A 19,861-nucleotide genomic window follows, 5' to 3' on the forward strand; every position below is an offset into this window, starting at 1 on the left:
AGGAGGAGGCTACAATGCTTGATAAGAAATGTACTCATTATCTTGCCCATGTAATTGTAACCCCTCTGTACAGTATTTTCACAATTTAAAAAAAAGTAGATCATATTGACCTACATTGCTAGTTTGAGAGAATATTGGGGGCTCTTTTGAATGCAAACAAAAGTAGAGATGTCTCTTACATTGTTTTGATTTTTATGATTTTACCTCTTAAGCCAGTACTTTGGGAAGTTTGACTTCCCTGAAAGTCACATTCGTTTTCTACTTTTACCCCTTCTTATTTTTATTCATATTTTCATTGAGCTGTACTTTTCTCATTGACTGTTGAGTGGAAATAAAGGGAGCAAATTTCTGTGGTGGTGAGTCTGGACCTTTACTTTATGGGCTGGGATGCAAGGCTGAGCTGCTCAGGAATGACAGCAGTGACTCATTCATCTGCAAATACCCACAGTTTACACCACTCACTCTCAATCTCATCTCTAAAGCTGCTCACCTGCAGCACCGCTAGCATCTCAGGGATCTGAGATGCCTTTGTGTTTATGTGGATTGTCCCCTTGCTATAGCTCCCAGTATAATTCCCCTCCTTACTCACTAATATACATTTTGTATCTCAATGGCTGAGTGTTAAGACTTCATTCCAAATGACAAGATGAAATTGCATCAAAGAAATTACATCTCATTAAAGAAAGATTTTCAACCCAATATGGTTTCAAGATATCAGCATACTTTGGAAATTTTACCATGTTCTTTTGAGGTGTTTTTTTCAACCAAACAGACTTTCAGGACTAGGGTTCAAGTAGCCTGGATCAAAGCCAGCCTGGGGCAGGAAAGTCCATGAGACTCTTATTATCAATTAATCACCAAAAGAAGTCAGATGTGAAACTGAGACTAACGTACAGGGCACTAACCTTTTTTTTTTTTCAGGTAAGGGTAGGTTTATTCATCGTTCTGGCTGGCACCAGGCCATCTTGGCCCTCCACGCGGTTGGAAAAGGCCTGGGAAAGACCTGGGAAAGAGCTAGAAAAGAGAAGAGAGAGTTGGGAAAGAGAGGTGGGAAAGAAAGAGCAAGAGAAGAGAAGAGAGAGCTGGGAAAAAGAGAGAGAAAAGAGAGAAAAGAGCTAGAAAAGAGAGCATCTGGGAAAGGTGGGAAAGAGAGAGCTAGGAAAGAGAAGGGAGCTGGGAAAGAGAAGAGAAGGAAAGAGCTGAGAAAGAGCTAGAAAAGAGCAGAGAGAGCTAGGATGCTAATCTTAAGCACAAAAGCTCAGAGATGGTGCCAACTCACTGAGTTCAAATCACAATACAGAAAAAGTTTTACAATGAAAGTACTCAAAGGCTTCACCACAATCTCCAGAATAAAAAAATTGGGGACTGGGAAGGTGGCTTAGTGGTAGAGCACATGCCTTGCATGCGTGAGGCCCTGAGTTCCATTCCTCAGCACCACATAAGCAAAAAGAAAAAAAGCTGTGACTCAAGTGGTAGAGCTCTCGCCTTGAGCTGAAGAGCTGAGGGACAGTGCCCAGGTCCAGAGTTCAGGCCCCACAACCGGACCCTCCCCCAAACAAAATTGTTTACTTCCATAGAGAGTAAGAGTCACAAATAATTTAAATTTTTGGTCTCATTATAGCCCAGGGGAATGCAACACACTGTAAACAAACTGTTGTTTTAACAAAACAGCTGATGCCATGACTTCTCCCAAACTAGTCTTCCTCATATCAACAAGACTGCATTTTACTGATGATTCTTCTTAGAACAAGTTCAACATCAAACGTTACAGAGCACATATAAGAGGAAAAAATATGTAGAGGAGCTTTCAGGCAAAAGTTTCTAAACTTTTCTAACAGGCTTGGATTGCTGGATAATAACAAATCACAAATGACAATGGGAAGCTGCCTTAAAGAAACAGTAACACCTGTAATCCTAGCTACTCAGAAGGGTCACAGTTCAAAGCCAGCCTGGGCAAGGAAGGCCATGATACTCTCCAATTAATGACCTAAAAACTGGAAGTAGAGCTGTTGCTATAAGTGGTCGAGTGCTTAGTGAGCAAAAGAAGTTCGGGGATTGTTCCCAGGCCCTGAGTTCAAGCCACACAACCAACAATAACAAAATCAGTAAGAGCCTTGCCAGGAGAATGCCATTATGACAATGTGTAAATATGATTTTTCTCCAGTCCACAAAGAATATTAACAGGAAAGAAAGTTCTATACTTAGATGCATCTAAGGACTTTTAAATACAAAACAGATTATATTTCTGGCAACCTGATTATATAAAACCCTGCTAACATAAATGAGAAAATAGAATAGAAATAACCAAGATACAGCTGATCAGAAACAATGTAAACCAATAAATATATTCAACTCAACTGCATTAAGGTATCTTGTAGTGAATGCAGTACTATCACCTAATTAATTATTACTAAAATACAGAATAAGATATGCTAGATATGGGCAAATTTCATTCCTCTGAATATTGTAAAAGATTATAGCGTAACATCTCAGTAAATATAGTAATTAAAGCTACATATTCTTTATAGCTTTTAAGCAGAGTAAAAGCTAATACTGAGGCAAATAGCATAAAGTTACTAATTCAATTATCTTTTGAGACAGCCACAGGAATCTCTACTTTTGTTCTGGTAAAATGACTTTTCTGTGTACTAATCAGCTTCATCCCTACATGATACGCAGATTCAGCACAGCAATGCAGGCTGGATGTGTAGCAATCCAGAAATGTACAAAGAACAAGAACTTTGAAGCTAAGCTAACCATTTAAAAACGTTCAGCACATTAGTGGCAGACTCCAGCATTCCTTTTGATCATTACTTCTTTCCGGAAGTCAATTTTCATCATTATTAAAATTAATCATGACTTAGTAAGCACTTGCCAGCAGGAAAAGGCAAAGAGCAGGCCAACAATTTGAAACCATCACTAGTTTTGAAGGATTCAAAAGCAAATTAAACAAACAGCTGCTACTTGTGAACAGCTGCCTACATTTCACACTTTAAACCCCATGTCTGAAATTTATTCAACTATTTGCTTTCTTTCTATAAATGTCATGTGGCTCAATCTATACACATTCTTCCACTGTATTAATCCAATTCCTTAGATTACTTTCAGTCCCTAACCTGATTGAATGTATCAGTGCTATCTGCTCATGCTGCTCTCATGAGTTCCTCTTCTTTGCCGGGGTGATACTCAATGTACAGGCTGACATAAACATACCCTGTTCAAAGCAAGAGAAATTGTACTCCAGTGAACTTCTTAAAACCTGCAACTTTAAGTACCAGTAAATTATTCCTGATCAATTTTATTGAACGGATTGATATTTTAAAGTATCAAGAACTGTAAAGAGACTGAAGTTCCACTGTGCGTGTAAGGTCATAAATTAACCTGCCAGTTGAGGGGCTGGGCAGGTAACATGAGACCCCCAAGGTCAGAGGCAGAAAACATGGAAGCCTTCTGGAAGTGCAGCTAGAAAGTTGATGGACACATCAGCTGCAGGCACTGGTTGCACAGCTGAAGAAGCTCCTGTTCCTCCCAGAGAAGCGGTGCCCTCACCACACTGGGCTCTCTTACAAAGGTCTCATACAAAGCTTGGATCTTTCAGAAAGTACACCTGCCCTTTGTTCTCCAGAGAGACATCTTGATTATACTGAATGGTAAGCAACTCTGCCCTGTGCTCTGAGGGAGGCACTGTTAGCCAAGGTTGATCACACACAAACATCCTTGGAAAGACAGCCCAGAACAGACAGTGTCTCTGCTTACAGATGCAAAAGGGAACTGATTCCCAGCACAAAGAAATGATGAAACACTGTGTGTATAATTTTTAAAGCATTTACACGCACACACACACACACACATACACACACACACACACACACACACACACACACACACACGGGGAGGGACAGGTTCAATAGAAAATGATCCCTCTACCAGAGGTAGCCTAGCTCCTCTCTGCAATTGCCCAAGAATTTTTATGTACTCGCTTTCCTTGTATATTTATTTAATTAATTCATGTATTTGACTATAGCTTTCATTTTTTTTAAGAAAGAGGAACAGGAAACACCAAATAAACCTTAACAAAGGTCATAGCAAACTCAGCTGCATTTTACCAAAACTAAACAGTCGACAAATCTAGGCCTACATAGAATGGGGAGTGGGGAGAGCTGTGGAGCCACAGGCCCCTGAGCGCTGCCACCCCTCATGCACCCCGGCCTGGTGTCTGCCCCTGGGCACATGTTCTGGCAGCAGCACTGAGGATGAAGCATAACCCACCCAGATGAAGTCACTGTATGAACTGCTGCCATGCTGACACAATGCCTCCTACTCACCAAGATCTCTTTCAGAGAGATCTTCATGAGCTGCTTTTCATGTGAGCACTGCTGCTGGAGCAACATGGCATCCAGGACTGATCATTAGGATCCCGGAGGACAGGAACAGAGAGGCATTGCAGAACAAGGTCCCTGAGCTGGATTCTGAAATCCTGGTTTTGAGCCAGAGGGAGCAGGGAGCCCTTCGGGAGGACCGATCAGTTGAGCTCCTGCTGGCCTGCAAAGAGACCAGCCTACATGAACAGCAAATGAGGAAGCCACCACTGAAAGAATCATGTGTTCATTGTCACATGGAAAGAGCAAAAGAAGTACACACACACACACACACACACACACACACGGAAAAATACGAAGGAGAGAAGAGAGAGGCAGAAAGAGGTTAGGGACTGCTGTTAAGTCTCCTGATTGGAAAGTTATTAATACTACCATTAATGTATTTTGGGCTGCAACAGTAACTGTTTTAATGACTTGTCATGAGGGATTTATGAGTAGTGCTAGTGATGTCCATCTGGGAAGGGTGTGCTCTGGTTCTGGCGATGGAGTTGGGAAGGAAGGAAAGTTAATATACAGCAGACCATAGAGCCAGTGTGAGATTAATTAGGAATTCGGGGGTGTGAAAACCTACAGATTTTTAAAAGCTAAAATATGTGTCAGCGAGATGGAAACAAACACTTCGCTTTCTAGAGACATACTTTCAGACCTTTTAAACAGGTTTGGCCATATAGGTGGTGCTGCATTTGGTACTCTTGCTTTACTCAGAGACTTCAGAAGTTTCATATATAACAAGGAAATGTCTTTTGCTTCCCTATCAATGAAGTGAGTGTTAAAATGCCCCCCTTTTAGCTGGAAGTATTTCAAGATTTTTAGGACCTCAAAATACGTTTGAACTTTATATTTAGGATGATTTGCATATTTACTTTCAAACTGATTAAATCAGCCCATTTAACCTTGTGAGGAGGAGGGTCCTATACTGAAGTGTGCTGGCTAGAGATGTTTGTTAATCAACGAAGCATTGGGAATTTTGGGGTCAGTCTGTATGGAGCAGATTGGATTGAGTTGTCATTTCCATGATTTACAGGCAAAGGCCATCCTGTACCATAAGAGCATGGGATCAAATGAGAGATGGGCATTGGGTTAGGGTTTCTTCTGTTTTGCTATGTATTAATACTCCATCATGTATGTGGCTGTAATTTTCCTGATACATTATAAATGTTTGATGCATAGCCTAATGTGAATTATAGCTTTTCAGTAAGTGAGACATCAACCTTAATGATGTAAGAAAAGGTTTGAGTCTGAATTAAATTAGCAGGTTTTCAGCATTTGCAAATGAATATTCAAAAATTAAAACAATAAATTTATGTGGTGCTTAATATATTTAGCTTTTCTTGTTTATAATGTTTGATATAACCTGGTAGTAATAGTTGTGCAATGGGTAAAAGTCAGTCTTCTTGGCCAGCTAAAGTTGTTCATTCAGCAAAGGTATGAAAATATCTGATGATGCTAGATCCTAGAGTTCTAAGAGGAAGAAACACAGATGTAAGTCCTTAAAGATGCTGACTACAATGAATGAAATTCACAGTCTGTTACTAGGAGGGAAGGGCACCTTTTTTGTTGGCTATCTTCAACAGCCAGATGCATTTTTCTATGCAGGTGACTATCAGCACAGAGGATATTCAAGACTGACTCAATTCATGGATTGAGGAGTTGTGTGGATGGCTGGTGCAGATGAAAAACAGTTCTTCATACATTAGACAGCATCATTGAAGAAACAATCAAGAAGTTCAGAAGGGGAGCCAGCAAAGGTATCCAGGTGAGGGTATTTAAGACACCTTCCTCACGCCTAAGAATTTCATGTTACAGTGCTGTTTCCTATAAGAGATGTAGAGACTTTTGAACTACTTTTCATCTTTCTGAGGGAAAAGAGAAGATTCCAGAGAGATGAGAGGTGTGAGCCACTCATAGGTGGGCATGTACTGGGAACAATTGCTTTCTCTGGGTTGGCAAGTCTGGTAGGAGGAGGGGCTTGTGTCTCCTGAAGTATCTTGGTGTTTCAGACCACTGAAGGAGTCTAGGTATGCCCAAGGTCAACCACAGCGAAGCTGAAGATTTTAGATGGTCACTAGGCCTTAGATATAATGTAGCTCAGTAATACAAATAACAAGAATGGTGTTCTTGTAGTTAATTGAAATCTGAGTTATATCCACTGGTGGACTCACAAGTAAATTAGCATACAAGATATCCATGAGAAAAATCATAGAGGCTGTTGCATTAAGAAAGTAACAACTAAAGCATATTGTAAATTTGCTTAGTCAGTCTTTCTTGATTTTTTAGTCTTTCCCTGTGGGATTGTGTTAACCAACAGGTATAATGAGAAATTTTCAATTACAAAAATTATTAAGAGGCCACCCACATGTTTGTAAATAAGGAAGAAATGTTTTTGGGAGCTGGACACTACTGGCTCAATCCTGTGATCCTAGCTACTCAGAAGGCTGAGATCTGAAGACTGAAGTTCCAAGCCATTCCAGATAATAATCTCCATTTAGCCATCAAAAACCATAGAAATGTAGCTTTGTCTCAAGTGACAGAGCACCAACTTTAACAGAAAAAGCTCAAGAAGAGTGCTCAGGCCCTGAGTTCAAGTTCTCATACTTGCACAAAAAAAGAAATGGCGTAATAATGGAGCTTCCTGTGTTCATGTCTTCCCAGGACAGCATGGAGGATATATTCTTGCTAAGTGAAAAGAAGCAAATGGGTGAGAAGTTGATAAGGGCCAGCAGCAAGACAAGAGCCTTCAAGATGGATGAGAAGCTTAGCAAAATCAATGGGAGCTGGCATCATGTCTTTGATGTCCTTGGGTCAAGGTAAGAAATGGCCTGAAATTGCTTCCTACTGCCAAGGTTACTTCACAGAGCTAGAAAACAAAGCGTGGTCTTCCTCTACGGAAACCTGGTAGTTTTATAAATTTTTGTAGATTAAAGTTCAGTGATTCAAAAGAAAACTTGGAAATTGGGCTTTCAGCATTAAAAGTGATGATTCTTAGTAAAAATTTCATATGCATTAGAGTTATTTTTATTTTCTAGTATTGCGGATCAAAACCCCAGAGCCTCTGGTAGAGAAGTGTGCTGCAACTGTGTTAATCTTTGAGACTCGGTCTTCCTATGTTACCGAGGTGGTCTTCAACTCCTGGGCTTGAATCTTCCTCCCCCAATGAGAGCCATTGATATGATGAGGTATAGATGGTTTATGCTTAGTGTGGGTCTCAGGAGCATGAGTGAATCAGATGTTGCTGCATTTTAGAAGAAAAATTGCTGTGTTTGAACTCCAATCCCAATGATCTCCAAGGGGAGAAAGTGTTAACACTGATCAGATGGGCTTGAAGGAAAGCTTTCTATTATGGGGCTGGAAGTGAGTCTAACAAAAACCAAACAGTGTTCTAGTAAACCAGCATTCAGGGTCACCTAGGGAAATTGAGGCTAGGGATAAGGAGGAATTTCTTACCTTCTGATAACTTTCAGAAGGAGAAGCAATAGGGAACATTTTAAATTCTTTTTCTCTGCTAAGTCTAGAAGGTTATTTGTCCTGAATGAGGGGCTATTTCTGCAATATAATGGATTACAAGAATCTTCTGGTCTTCCTAACAAGTACACAGAGGGATTCAAAAGCCAGGGTAGCAAACCCCAAAAGGATATGCCTTCTTCAGCTAGAGTTAGGCTTCTGATTTCACCTTACCCTTAACATTTCACCTTATCCTTAACAGAAATGAGTGAGAACAGAAGCTTTTTTTCTGTGTTTTCCAATCTAAATATTTTTTTCCTTGGGTTTAGAATACTTTATAAATAAGCTAGAGCCGAAATAACACTGTGTGACTCTCTTCCCCCAGAATTGCAGTTCTGCAGCACTAGAACAGACACTGTGTGTGAGGAAGGGGCTGGGATGTGTGTTTCTTAGAAGGGAGAAAAATACTCATGAGAAATTTCAGAGAGCAGAGATGTCATCCTTTTTCTTACTTTCTTGGGTAGGGCAACTAAACCATCATGCAAGATGCTGAACCAGTGAATGAAGAGGGCATGTATGGCAGCGAGAGGGGCAGCCTGGCCCAGGTGAGAGATCCGTGCTTGCAGCTGGGAACTAAGGAATGTTTTTTATTTTTTCTAATAAACAGTAAGTGCCATTTCAGTCCTCAGCACTGTCTGTGGCTGCTGTTCCGGTCTGTGTGTCTTGGTCTCTAGCTTTTCCTTTCATTAGAATAGAATCCACAGATGAGATGGAGACTGTTGAGTGTGTGCTCAGCCATTATGGATTGGCATTGGGCTCTCCAGGTATGGACATGCCTGAGGGATTGTAGTCTTTGACAAGCAGGAAAAGACCTGATTATGCTAGGTGAAAAATGGACAAGTCTTCTGAAGAGAAAAATGCTTCAGAGAGGCAGTTAGCTCCCAAATGTATTGTTAACCTTCATGTCTCCAATCAATGCTGGGCGATCTTAGAGTAGTTGATTGTTTTACTATAGAGCTAGCTATTGAGCCCTGTTAAAAGATAAAATGGGTATAGGGTTGTGTGTAATGCTGTGTTTTCAGCAACTGACAGCTGCATGCGGGTTTGACTATTGGTTTGTTTCAGTACTGATGGAGGTACTTTTGCTCATGTCCATTTTTCCTTAGTAACTTTTTTAGTGCTGCACACAATGGAATAGATATTTTTTGATTAACTTGTACTATGATTTCTTTTATTTAATGGTAAATTCCATATAAGGAAGACAGGGCTGAAAGATAGATTAATTTCATTTTCATGAATATGAATTAATCTAGCCGGGCGTTGGTGGCTCACGCCTGTAATCCTAGCTACTCAGGAGGCTGAGATCTGAGAATCGCGGTTCAAAGCCAGCCTGGGCAGGAAAGACTGTGAGACTCTTACCTCCAATAAACCACCAGAAAACCGGAAGTGGCGCTGTAGCTCAAGTGGTAGAGCGCTCACCTTGAGCTGAAGAGCTGAGGAACAGCGCCCAGGCCCAGAGTTCAAACCCCACGACCAACCAAAAAAAAAAAAAAGAATATGAATTAATCTAAACAAATATGCATTGAGTATTTAAGTCCTCCACCATACAATGTATGACTTGGCTCAGTAGTTTATTCTGGAGGGAAGGGTTGTTCCTCACTTTACAATTCATGAGCTAAGACAAAAGAAATCTTTATGTACCTTTATGATATTTGGCATCTCTATGCATAATTCCTGTGAAAGGACCTGGCTTTTAAAACTGAGGGGTATGATTCTTATTTCGAGTGGTTTCATAGAAAAATATCTCTACATTTTGACCTTTTTCAGTTTGCAGCTAAACGTTTCTTGTTCAGACCTGGAATTCAGCTCCAGGAAACCTTGCTTCTTTTGGGGGGGGCCGATGTTATTTGTTATGATTATATAAATGTGTGTAGGTACATATATGTATATATGTACATATACATATAAATGTGTATATATATGTGTGTAGTCTATATGTATGTATATGTATATATGAGAAATTTAGCTCAGAGGCCCTGGGTGAAGTTGTACATAAGGGTAGAGAAGGGAGCTACAAAAAAGAAACTACTTAGGTGCTTGATGTAATGCAGTGTTGTCCCAAAGGTCTGGTTTCTGAATTGTTTTCTTGTTACTTTTTAATAGCTCAGGATGTAGAGGTTTCCAAGAGCAATAGTATCAAGGCCTTACTAACATAGCCTTTGGTGAGTATGGACAAAGGGCACATACTGCCTGACCTAGGGAAAGGTGGCAATTGGGTTAGAGTGTCTGTAAAGCACAGAATAATGTAATTGGCATATTTTTGTTGGTTCCTGGGGGATGTTGTATCTAAGAGCTACATTTTGATTCATATTCATCTGGGGCAACTCAGTCTCCTGCTAGAGGTTGGGACATAAAATGTTTAAGTCCTGACTGGATGAGACTTTATAACTTCCTGGTGATAGTTTTCTTTCTCTCTGTCTCCCCTTTTTCTTGAATGTCCTAAGTATGCTTGTGATCTTCAGTACTTGTCTCCCTAGTAACTGGGATTACAGGCCTGTGGCACTACACCTTGCCCAATTGACTCTATCCTTTGGGGGAAAAGATGATACAGACACTGAGGTGGATATATATATATATATATATATATCTGTATACACATATATATATGCCACAGGGAATGGGTCTAGGCGATTTATTTACTGCTGAGGGTTATCCTTTCTGAACAGTCTGTATCCTTTTTTTAATGGTTACTACAAAGGTGTACAGAGAGAGTCCAGTTAGATGAGTCAGGTCATGAGTACATTTCTTTTCATACAGTGTCTTCCCTTCCCTTACTCTCTCCCAGTCCTCCCCTCCCATCTCCACTCTTGAGTTTGTGCAGTTCACTTTCATCAGTATCTGCTGCACTTTCTTACCCTCTTTCCCTTGAGTTCTGTACTCTCTCCCTACCCTCTGGAAGATAAATATGCTAGTATACCATACCAATCTGCATTTTTCATTCATTGCACTTTATAAAATAATTACTTTGCTGGGTCTAGTGGTGCATACATGGAATCCTAGCAACTGAGGAGGGCTAAGATCTGAGGATCATAGTTTGAAGCCTAACAGGAATTTCAGAAATTTCTTAACTCTGAGTAACCAGCAGAGAGGCCAGAAGTGGAGCTGCAGATGAAGAGGTAGCTGTTAGACTGGAGCAAAAATGATCAGGGTCAGCTTCCAGGCCCTCAGGAACTCTCTCTCTCCCCCTTTCTCCCACCTCCCATCTCCCCTCTTTCTTCTACCCACCCCCAGATAGCATTTGTACTTTTGCAAACCACAATTATTCCTCATGAGTCATCTCTGTAGGACATATCTTCATGAAGTCTTTCCTACTTCTCTAGCTCTGGCAAAATGAGAATATTAGAGATCTGGTTCTCTGCCAGAGAATAAGTTTATAGAAATGTAATGAGCTACATTATTATCTTCCCTTGGACTTAGGTATGCTAAATGTTCTGTAAGAGTTGAGTTGTTTAGTGGGAGAGGAGGAGCACTGGGCTTATGAGGACAGTTGCACAAAGCCCACAATCCCACAGGCATCAAGGAGGGTCTGCATGTACCCAGTTGGTTCTGCCCCCCCCACCCCACTCCCTATGTATGGTCCCAAGTGGGCCTCCCTAGGCCAGCCTGATGTGAATGAGGTCCAGAGGACCCTGAAGGTGATTTAACCCAAACATTACTGGTATGGAGGCAGAAATCTCCCGCTGACAAGGAGAGTTGATGGCAGCTTTTTGGCAAGGCCCAGAAAAAGTAACCCTGGAGATTTTATGCTTTCTGTTATGAGAACTGGAGTCCACAGCAAGATTCAGAACACAGGGACTACTACAATGTATATGGAGGGGTAAATTTCTCACTCTAGCTGAGCTGGTCTAATGATACCTGGAGCATCATGGCAGCTGAAAGAGAAGAATGGAGATGTGATAGAGCTCAAGTTCCTATGAACTGTGTAGATCCTACCTCCTACTCACCTCCCTGAAAAGAAGCAGACAGACTGCTAAGAAAAATGTAAGCTTGTATGGGAGAGCCAGAGCCACGCTAGGGATTTTGTTCTCTCGTTGTGTACCTGTGACAAGGACTAGAGCAATGATGGCAACTCTAAAATGACCCATGTGGGGATAGCTGCCAGGAGCTGAATATGATGTTCATACAGGAGAATGGTTCCATTCTTTTACAGATCACAGTACTACATCTCAAGCATCCTCTCAACACAACTTGGATTAATGCTGTTGAAATTGAAAGCCAGGTTTGAGAAATGAGCAAGTTTTAGCCAAGATCACAGATAAAGCAAGGATTTGGGGAAGAATTTGAGGCACTACAGCAATAAGAATGCAAACTTGTCTAGGGCCAAAAAAAGGGGTGAGAGGCAACATAAGAACAAAAATAGATACATAAAGTTCCTGCCCTTTGATGACACCAAGCCATCCTACACAAAGGGACACCAGTAGGTGGGTTCCTGATGACATCAACGCAAGCATCCTCATGCATGAATTTGACCAAGTGCGACAATTCAAAGCCCTGAAAGAGTTACAGTGCCATGCAAGGCTGCCTGCAAAACACACTGAAGCACTTCCAGTGGATGGTGTTCCAGGAGAAACTCCTGGTGCCTGTGGTGACAAGCAAGGAAGTGGAGAGAGAAAAGAGCAAACATGTGAAGGACTGACTGGACCAGTGTGCTCCGAGAATAGAGGGTCATGTGTGTTTAGAGACTCAAAAGAATGTGTGGCTCGTAACTACATACTTAGAGAACTCCAGCTGTCACAATTGGACAAGAGAGTGATCCGGCATGATACTTAGCTGGATCCTGGGATGCCCAGTGACTCCGGAGGCATGTTAGACTTGCTGGAAGAGGTCCACATGGATGCATGTCCTGTTGTGGTTCACTGCAGTGCTTGGATTGGCCATGTGAGGATGTTCATTTTGATCAACATCCTTATTGATGACATCAGAGAGAAAGGTGTGGACTGTGACACTGACATTCCCCAAACCATTCAGATGCTGTGGTCTCAGAGATCATGGGTAGTTCACACAGAAGCCCAGTACCAGTTCACTGACATGGCTGTCCAGGATTATAATGAACCATATAGCACAGGATTGGGGAAGAGCAAAAAAGTAAGGCGCCCTGCACCTCTGATGTCAACATGAGTGAGGAATATGCTAAAGTGTGTAAGACCGTATGCCTGATGCAGCAGCAGCAGCAGAGCTTCTGGAGTGCGCGCTGCAGCACTCAGAGCACAAAAGTAGATGCAGACTTTGACCCCTCCCCCACCAAGGTCCAGAACAGATTCAGAAATGTTTACAGAAGAAGCAATGGTCTACTGCCTTTGGATTACACAATTTGAAACCATTTAAAGATCACTGTGTTTTAACTCAGAAGTTCATTTCCTCATATTCAAAGAAAGCATCTGTACAATGTAGACAGTGTTCTATTTTATACAATTTTGCTTTGAATTGAAGCATTTAATGTGTACTGATATATTACAGGTTGTGGGATAGAGATTTGAGCTGTTTTGACTTTTTGTTTTTGTTTGTTTCTGTGTGAGGATCATGGGACACTTGTAAGAAGAAATGGCCTGGGGAAATTAAGTAGCAGCATCCTTGGGAAGTGAGAACAATTTTGTTCACCATTGCTGCCATCTTACTGTAGACTGTGTTGTTGAACAGAACACCACAGACACTATCTGTGTCAATTATAATACAGTTTTAAGAGTGTGGGAAGCTTAAGAGTCAGAAGCCTCAGCCTGTTGCATTGTAACAGAGCAGATGGCATCATGTGGTCATAGAGAGCAGGAGAGGGCTGAAACACCCTATGGCATGATCTGAACCCCAATCTGCTCCTAAAGTTTCGGATCCTGGCAGAAATTGAATTGGGGAGCAAGTTACTAAGAGATACATGTTGGTACACATTCAGCCAAAGCATTTATCCAATCAATACTGGGTATTTACTTTGCTGGATTTTTTTTGTCAGTCTTGAGGCTTGAACTCAGGGCCTTCTAAGTAGCTAGGATTATAGGCATGAGCTACCGATGCCTAACTTGGTGGATTCTTTTTTTGCCTTGACTAAATGATCAAGCTAATATTTGAGATTGTCACAAGTTGATTATGTTTGCATTGTGATTAAAAATCCAGAGGAAGTGGAGCTATGGCTCAAAGTAGTAGGCTGATAATCTGGCTTCTCTGCTTCTTCAATTAGGAAAACAGTCTAGATTATTTTCAGAGGTTATTTTACTGGGGATTTTAAGGACTACTATGAACTCTTGGGTTATTTCTAAGGTGAGGGATTATGGGAAAGTATGCAGCTTTTAGGTGTTTGAGTAGATTAGTGCTCCAGGAGGGAGGCAGGTATAGATAGAAAGCTGGCCCAGGGCAGGTTTACCTTCTGTCTATGGTGGGGGTGAGGATTTTACTTAGAAAGTCCATGGCATCCTTGATTTCAAGAAGCCTTTCCTAGGATCAGTGCTAGCCCTTAATTTTGTAGAAACATTTTTCTCTCTTCCTTTTGAAAAGTAAGTTCCAAAGTAGAGTTTATTGTACTTTTCATCACTAAAATATCTCCTTTTTCACTATGGGAAGTTCATACAAGGCCAAAATATAAAGTAGCTGGTTTTACTGTGTCATATAACTTTGCTATAAATCAAACTAATTATTACAAGTTTTCATCCTAAAACTCATATCATGTAATTAATAACTAGCCTGTTAATGACTGAATTTTGATGCTTTTATTAATAAAAGCTAATGGAGAAGGATCCTATAATAAGCTAATTACTAGGCTAACATTTAATTTTCCTGCTCAGGATAAAATACTAACCAGAGTATTAAAGACATATAATAATTTATTGATAAATCTATCTCTTAAAAGGAATACATTTTAAGATGTCACCATTTTGATATGAGTCATCTAAACACTGATAATATGAATTTGGTAATACACATTTAGTGTTTCAATGGTCTTTTTTGCCCACTTATAGTATCTAGTCTATTTGCAAGTATTATTTTCAAATGGCATTGAAAGAATAATTTATGAAGATAAAAAGTTGTTTATGGGAACATATGAAGTATTATGGTATCAGTAACACTGTTATGTGGAAGTATCCTAATTTCCCACCACTTACTGATTCCTAATGGCCTTGCTTGTGGAGATTTGGAGTGAGAATGAGCTGGTGGGTTCATAGAAATTTGTAAGGAAGCACTTAGGAACCATTCAAAGGAATTGAATGACATCAGAATATAGGTCCCTTATTTTCTGTGAGTTAAGAGTTCAAAAGAGGCTGGGAAGATGGCTCAGTGTTAGACTGCTTGCCTTGCATGCATGAGGCCCTGGGCTTGATTCCTCAGCACCACATAAGCAGAAAAAGCTGGAAGTGGCACTGTGGCTCCAGTAGTAGAGCACTAGCCTTGAGCTGAATTGCTGACAGACAGTGCCCAGGCCCAGAGTTCAGGCCCCATGACCAGTCAAAAAAAAAAAAAGTAGTTCAAGGAAGGCTTCTGAATAGTTGCTTGGGACACACTTTGCTCTTGAGATGTCTACCCCTGGTCCACCCAGATGTGCCCTTTATGGAGGCTGAGCTCTTTTGTGACTTTCTCCAGGAAGCACTCAGCCCTCAAGAGGGACTTTGAGATTTCAGTAGCTCTTAAAGCCTAGGCAACAGGTAAGCTTGCTGCCCTCCCTCAGTTGCAGCTTTATGACTTCCAGCAGGCTAACAGGTACTGCATACCTTCTACATCCCTATAGAATTGCAAGTGGAGACAGCTGGAAGCTGTGGTTGTCATCTAGTCCTACTGGCCATTTTTCAGATGGCAAAGCCAGACTCACATCACAGTCACACATTGAGGAGGGGAGGAAGTGGAGAGATCAGAGTTACGCATTGGGGAGTGGGAGAGTAGAGGACAGCACGTCTCTCCCAGTTCCCAGGTCCTGCTTCTGCGTGGATGGAGGGGAGGAGAGATGAAGTTCCAAGGTCAAGCTGGAGGGGCTCAGGTCATGTGCCAGAGTCCTGGATGTTCCTTCTAATTGAGGAAGCCTGCCCTAGATTCTTCAATGCAGTTCCCAGGAGGGAACTTTGGGATTAATGGCAGGACCAACATTAGTATGAGATGTGTCTCCTTTAAACATGTTCAGGCCTTGGCATGCATTTCCTCCTCTGGGAAGTTGAAAAGATTTTCTGTCCTGATTGTCAGTCTTTGTGCTTATGAGATCCACCTGGCAGTCTTGCTGAGAAAGTGATGTTGTGATTTCTTCACCTGGGCAAGGAAGGTTGAGGTAGAGTATGACAAACAGAATCCCTCTCTAGGCTTGTCCTAAAGAGGACTGTCTATGTGGTTGGTGCTTGCAGCCTGGGTTCCTGGCAGGGCCTCTGGTAGCTGCCTGTGGGTATGTTGGATGGCACCCTTGGCTGCAGCGAGTATGGAGTTAGCTTAGCTGTGTCTTGTCTCTCTTATTTCTTTTCTTTTTCTTTTTTTTTTTTGGTCGTGGAGCCTAAAGTCTGAGCCTGGACACTGTCCCTCAGCTCTTCAGCTCAAGGCTAGCACTCTACTACTTGAGCTACAACACCACTTCTGACTCTTTCTGCTTATATGGTTCTGAGGAAATGAACCCAGGGCCTAATGTGTGCAAGGCAAGCACTGTACCACTGAGCCACTTTCCCCGCCTATATCTGTCTTATTTCTATGCTAACCCAGCCTCCTGATTGATGGCTGAGAAGCCATTCTCACTTGGGGATGAGTTCATCTTTGTGCAGTTCCAGACCAGTCACCCTTCTTGGGCTTTGTCTGTACTTGGGAACTCAAACGTGAACATAAAATACTCAAAGCTGCTGCATGAGGGCTTTAACCCAGTTTTTCTCATTTGTGAATACTTGATGTGGTGTCTGGATCCCATAGGTCCAGGGAGCTTCCTTGTTGCTCTTGAGCATTGTGGACCTCAGAGTGAATATTCAGTGAATACTGAGTAGCACTCAGTAGTGGACACACAGTGAGTACTCAGTTATAATAGGTGATTCATAAGTGTGTCAAGAAGGCACGTGGATGAATGGTTGGTTTGAGTTCATGTCTAAAATAGATGAGAAATACTTGAGTCTTTCCTTGGAGGAAGGGAAGAATGGCTCTGAATATCTGGGGATGAGATGTTCTGTCTGACTACTACTAGATGGCTCCTGTTAGCCCCAATCAGATCCCATTGTGGTGGTGCAAATTGAGTTCCAGCATCAAAAGCTTCCTGTTTGGTGAGCCAAGCATTTTGTATCTGTCTTTTGCATCTGTCTTTTGATTGTGCAGCGCAGCAGGCTCTGCAGCCCTAGCATGCCTGGCAAGCCCTGCAGCCCCAGCAGGCCCCACAACCCCTGCTGGCCCTTCAATTCCCTGAGGCTCTGCAACCCTGGCAGGCCCTGCTGTATTACCCTGCAAGGGAGAAAATTCACAGATGTTAAAGGTATCAAAGGAATATTAGTGGATTATGCAACTGCCCTATCCTGAGCTGCCTCAGAATTAGGAGCAGCTGCAACCTCCAGGGGGTGAGTTTTTTTTCTTCCTTTCCCCCCTCCTTTCCCTCCTTCCCACAGCTCTCAGCAAGCCTCTCAACTCCTCCACCAGTCCCTCTAACAGCCTCTTGTCCTCTGTGCCTCTTCCTGCCTCTCTGCCTCTTCGCTCCTCTGCCAGCCTCTCCGCATTTCTCCTGGCCCTGCTGGCCTTCTCTGCTCCTATGCCAGCCTCTTTGCTCCTCTGCTGGCCCTACTGTCCTCTCTGCTCCTTTCGGGGGCCTCTCCGTTGGCCCTGGGCCCCATATGACAGATGCACCATGGGCCTCAGGCGTCTCTCATGGGCCTCTGCAGGCCCCTTGGGCTAGACTTACCTTGGGCCTCAGGCACCTCTCCTACAGGTCCATGAAGTGTGTTTGGCTCTTCCCTTTCTGCTATTTTGTCTCTCCCTTCTCTGTACTCTGCAGGCCCTTTTTTTCCTCTCTTTCCCTAGAACTCCTGTCCCTCCATATACAGTAGCCCTCTGCTCCCCTCCTTTGACACCCAGCCCTGCCAGCAGTGGGGAAGGGGGTGGAGCATGGCTGGTTCTCACATTTCACACTGGTTTTCCAGTCCAATCAAATCATTGATTTGTACACCCCTCTTTTAGGCCAGATCCTAAGCTCTTTCCTTCTCCCTTCCATAGAATAGACTTAGAATATGGCAAATCCAACAAATAACAGGCCGCCTGCACAAAGGTGTTGGTAGAAAAGCTCACCCATGATATCACATTAAAACAAAGAGCGGTAACATAGAAACGCATTAACACTTGGTAAGTCTTATCTTTAGGGGATCCTTTGAGTATCGCTGAAGAGTCCATCTTGCTGCTCTCTCTGGATATTGTTCCACTGCATGTTTCACTTGAAAGTAATGGATCCAATGCTGTTTTCCTGTAGTGTAGTTAGCACTACCGAGTAAGGTCCTTGTCACTTGGACTCCAATTCAGGAGCATGATGTCTTTTTACCCACACCAGCTGTCCAGGCAAGAAAGAGTGGGTATAGTTTTCCTCAGAAGGTCGGTGGGCCTCAGCTACCAAAGGATAGTCATGCAAAAGACCATGCTGCAAAGCCTGCAGAGACTCTACAATGTTGTGGTTAGACATTTCTGTTAATATAGTTTCCCCAGGTTTAGGAACCAAAGGGGGTGGTCTGCCATGAATTTTTACAAGGGGGTGAGTCCCTAACATAAGGGGTGTATCTTCCTCAGAAGAGAGCAAATGGGAGGAGGCTTATCCAGTCATGGCCAGTCTCTGTAATTTATTTAAAGTTTCCTTTAAGGTCCTATTCCTTCTTTCCACCTGTCTTGAACTCTGAAGTCTATAAACTTCCAATTTATTTCTAGGGCCTTAGCCAATAATTGAGTAACTTGGGACGTGAAAGCCAAGCCATTGTCCGACCCCACTGCTAAGGATAAGCCAGATTGAGGAATTATATCATGGACTAATTTTTTAAACTGTTACCTGAGTGGTTTCAGATTTGTCAGGAATGCCTCAGCCCAGCCTGAAAAACTTTCTACTAGTACTAACAGATAACGATACCCATACTTTCCAGGCTTTACCTCCATGAAGTTAACTTCCCCAAATGCACCAGATGAGGTTCCTTGTTTAAGCGCCCTCTCTACATGTTCTGTCTTTCCAGCACTTACCTATTGGCAACTTACACATCTGGATATCACACCAGAGACTAGGTCTTTTAAATGGGGGATGAGGAAATGTTTTTGCAATAACAGACTCAGTTGAGTTTCCCCCAAATGAGTGTTCTGATGTGTCAGTGTAGCCAAGGTCTGCCCCAGGGCTTGAGGGACGGATATACATCCATCTTGCAGCTTTCTGCATCTGGAGGGAAGTGTCTCAGTAGGAAAGGTCTTTTCAAGTTCTAAATCTTCTTTTGAATAATTAGGACTTTCTGGTAGCCCTGACAAGGACTTAATAACAACTAGTAGCTCTAGAGGTCCCAATGGTTTGAGGGCAGCCTTACCAGCTGCCTGATCAGCTGGGTTGTTTCCCTGAACCTCAGGGGTCTCTTCTTTTTGATGACCCTTGCACTGAATAATGGCCACCTTTTGGGGAAGCCAAATAGAGCTAATGTCTTCTCAATTTTTTTTTTAAATTTTCCTCCAGAAGTTAAGAGTCCTCTTTTCCTTGTATAGGGCCCTGTGAACATGAGCTGTAGCAAAAGCATACTGGCTGTCTGTGTAAATATTAACTGTTTTTCCTTTTGCCCACCTCAAGGCTTGAGTGAGAACCATTCAGCTCTCTGAGCTGAGGTCTCATGATTTAGGGCCTGTGTCCAAATTACTTTATCTGCTGACACCTGGCTGCCCCTGCATACCAAACTCCATCTTTGACAAAACTACTTCCGTCTGTGTACAGTACCTCATCAGGAGATGCCAGGGGAATGTCAGGCCTTCCGGAAGTCCACTGATGTTCTGCAGGATTTCAGTACAGTCATGAATGGGCTCACTGGGATCATCATCAGGGAGAAGAGTAGCTGGGT

General features: G+C 42.3%; 2 pseudogenes; both read left to right on the plus strand.

The window, feature by feature from the left end:
• The window catches only part of LOC106001536, a 44,733-nt pseudogene extending 41,988 nt beyond the window's left edge, over positions 1–2,745 (plus strand).
• Positions 2,746–11,492: 8,747 nt separating this feature from the next.
• Positions 11,493–12,633, plus strand: LOC106001537 (annotated as a pseudogene).
• The last annotated feature ends 7,228 nt before the right edge of the window (positions 12,634–19,861 follow it).

The sequence above is a fragment of the Dipodomys ordii genome, unplaced genomic scaffold, assembly GCF_000151885.1.
Source record: "Dipodomys ordii isolate 6190 unplaced genomic scaffold, Dord_2.0 Scaffold313, whole genome shotgun sequence".
Taxonomy (NCBI): domain Eukaryota; kingdom Metazoa; phylum Chordata; class Mammalia; order Rodentia; family Heteromyidae; genus Dipodomys; species Dipodomys ordii.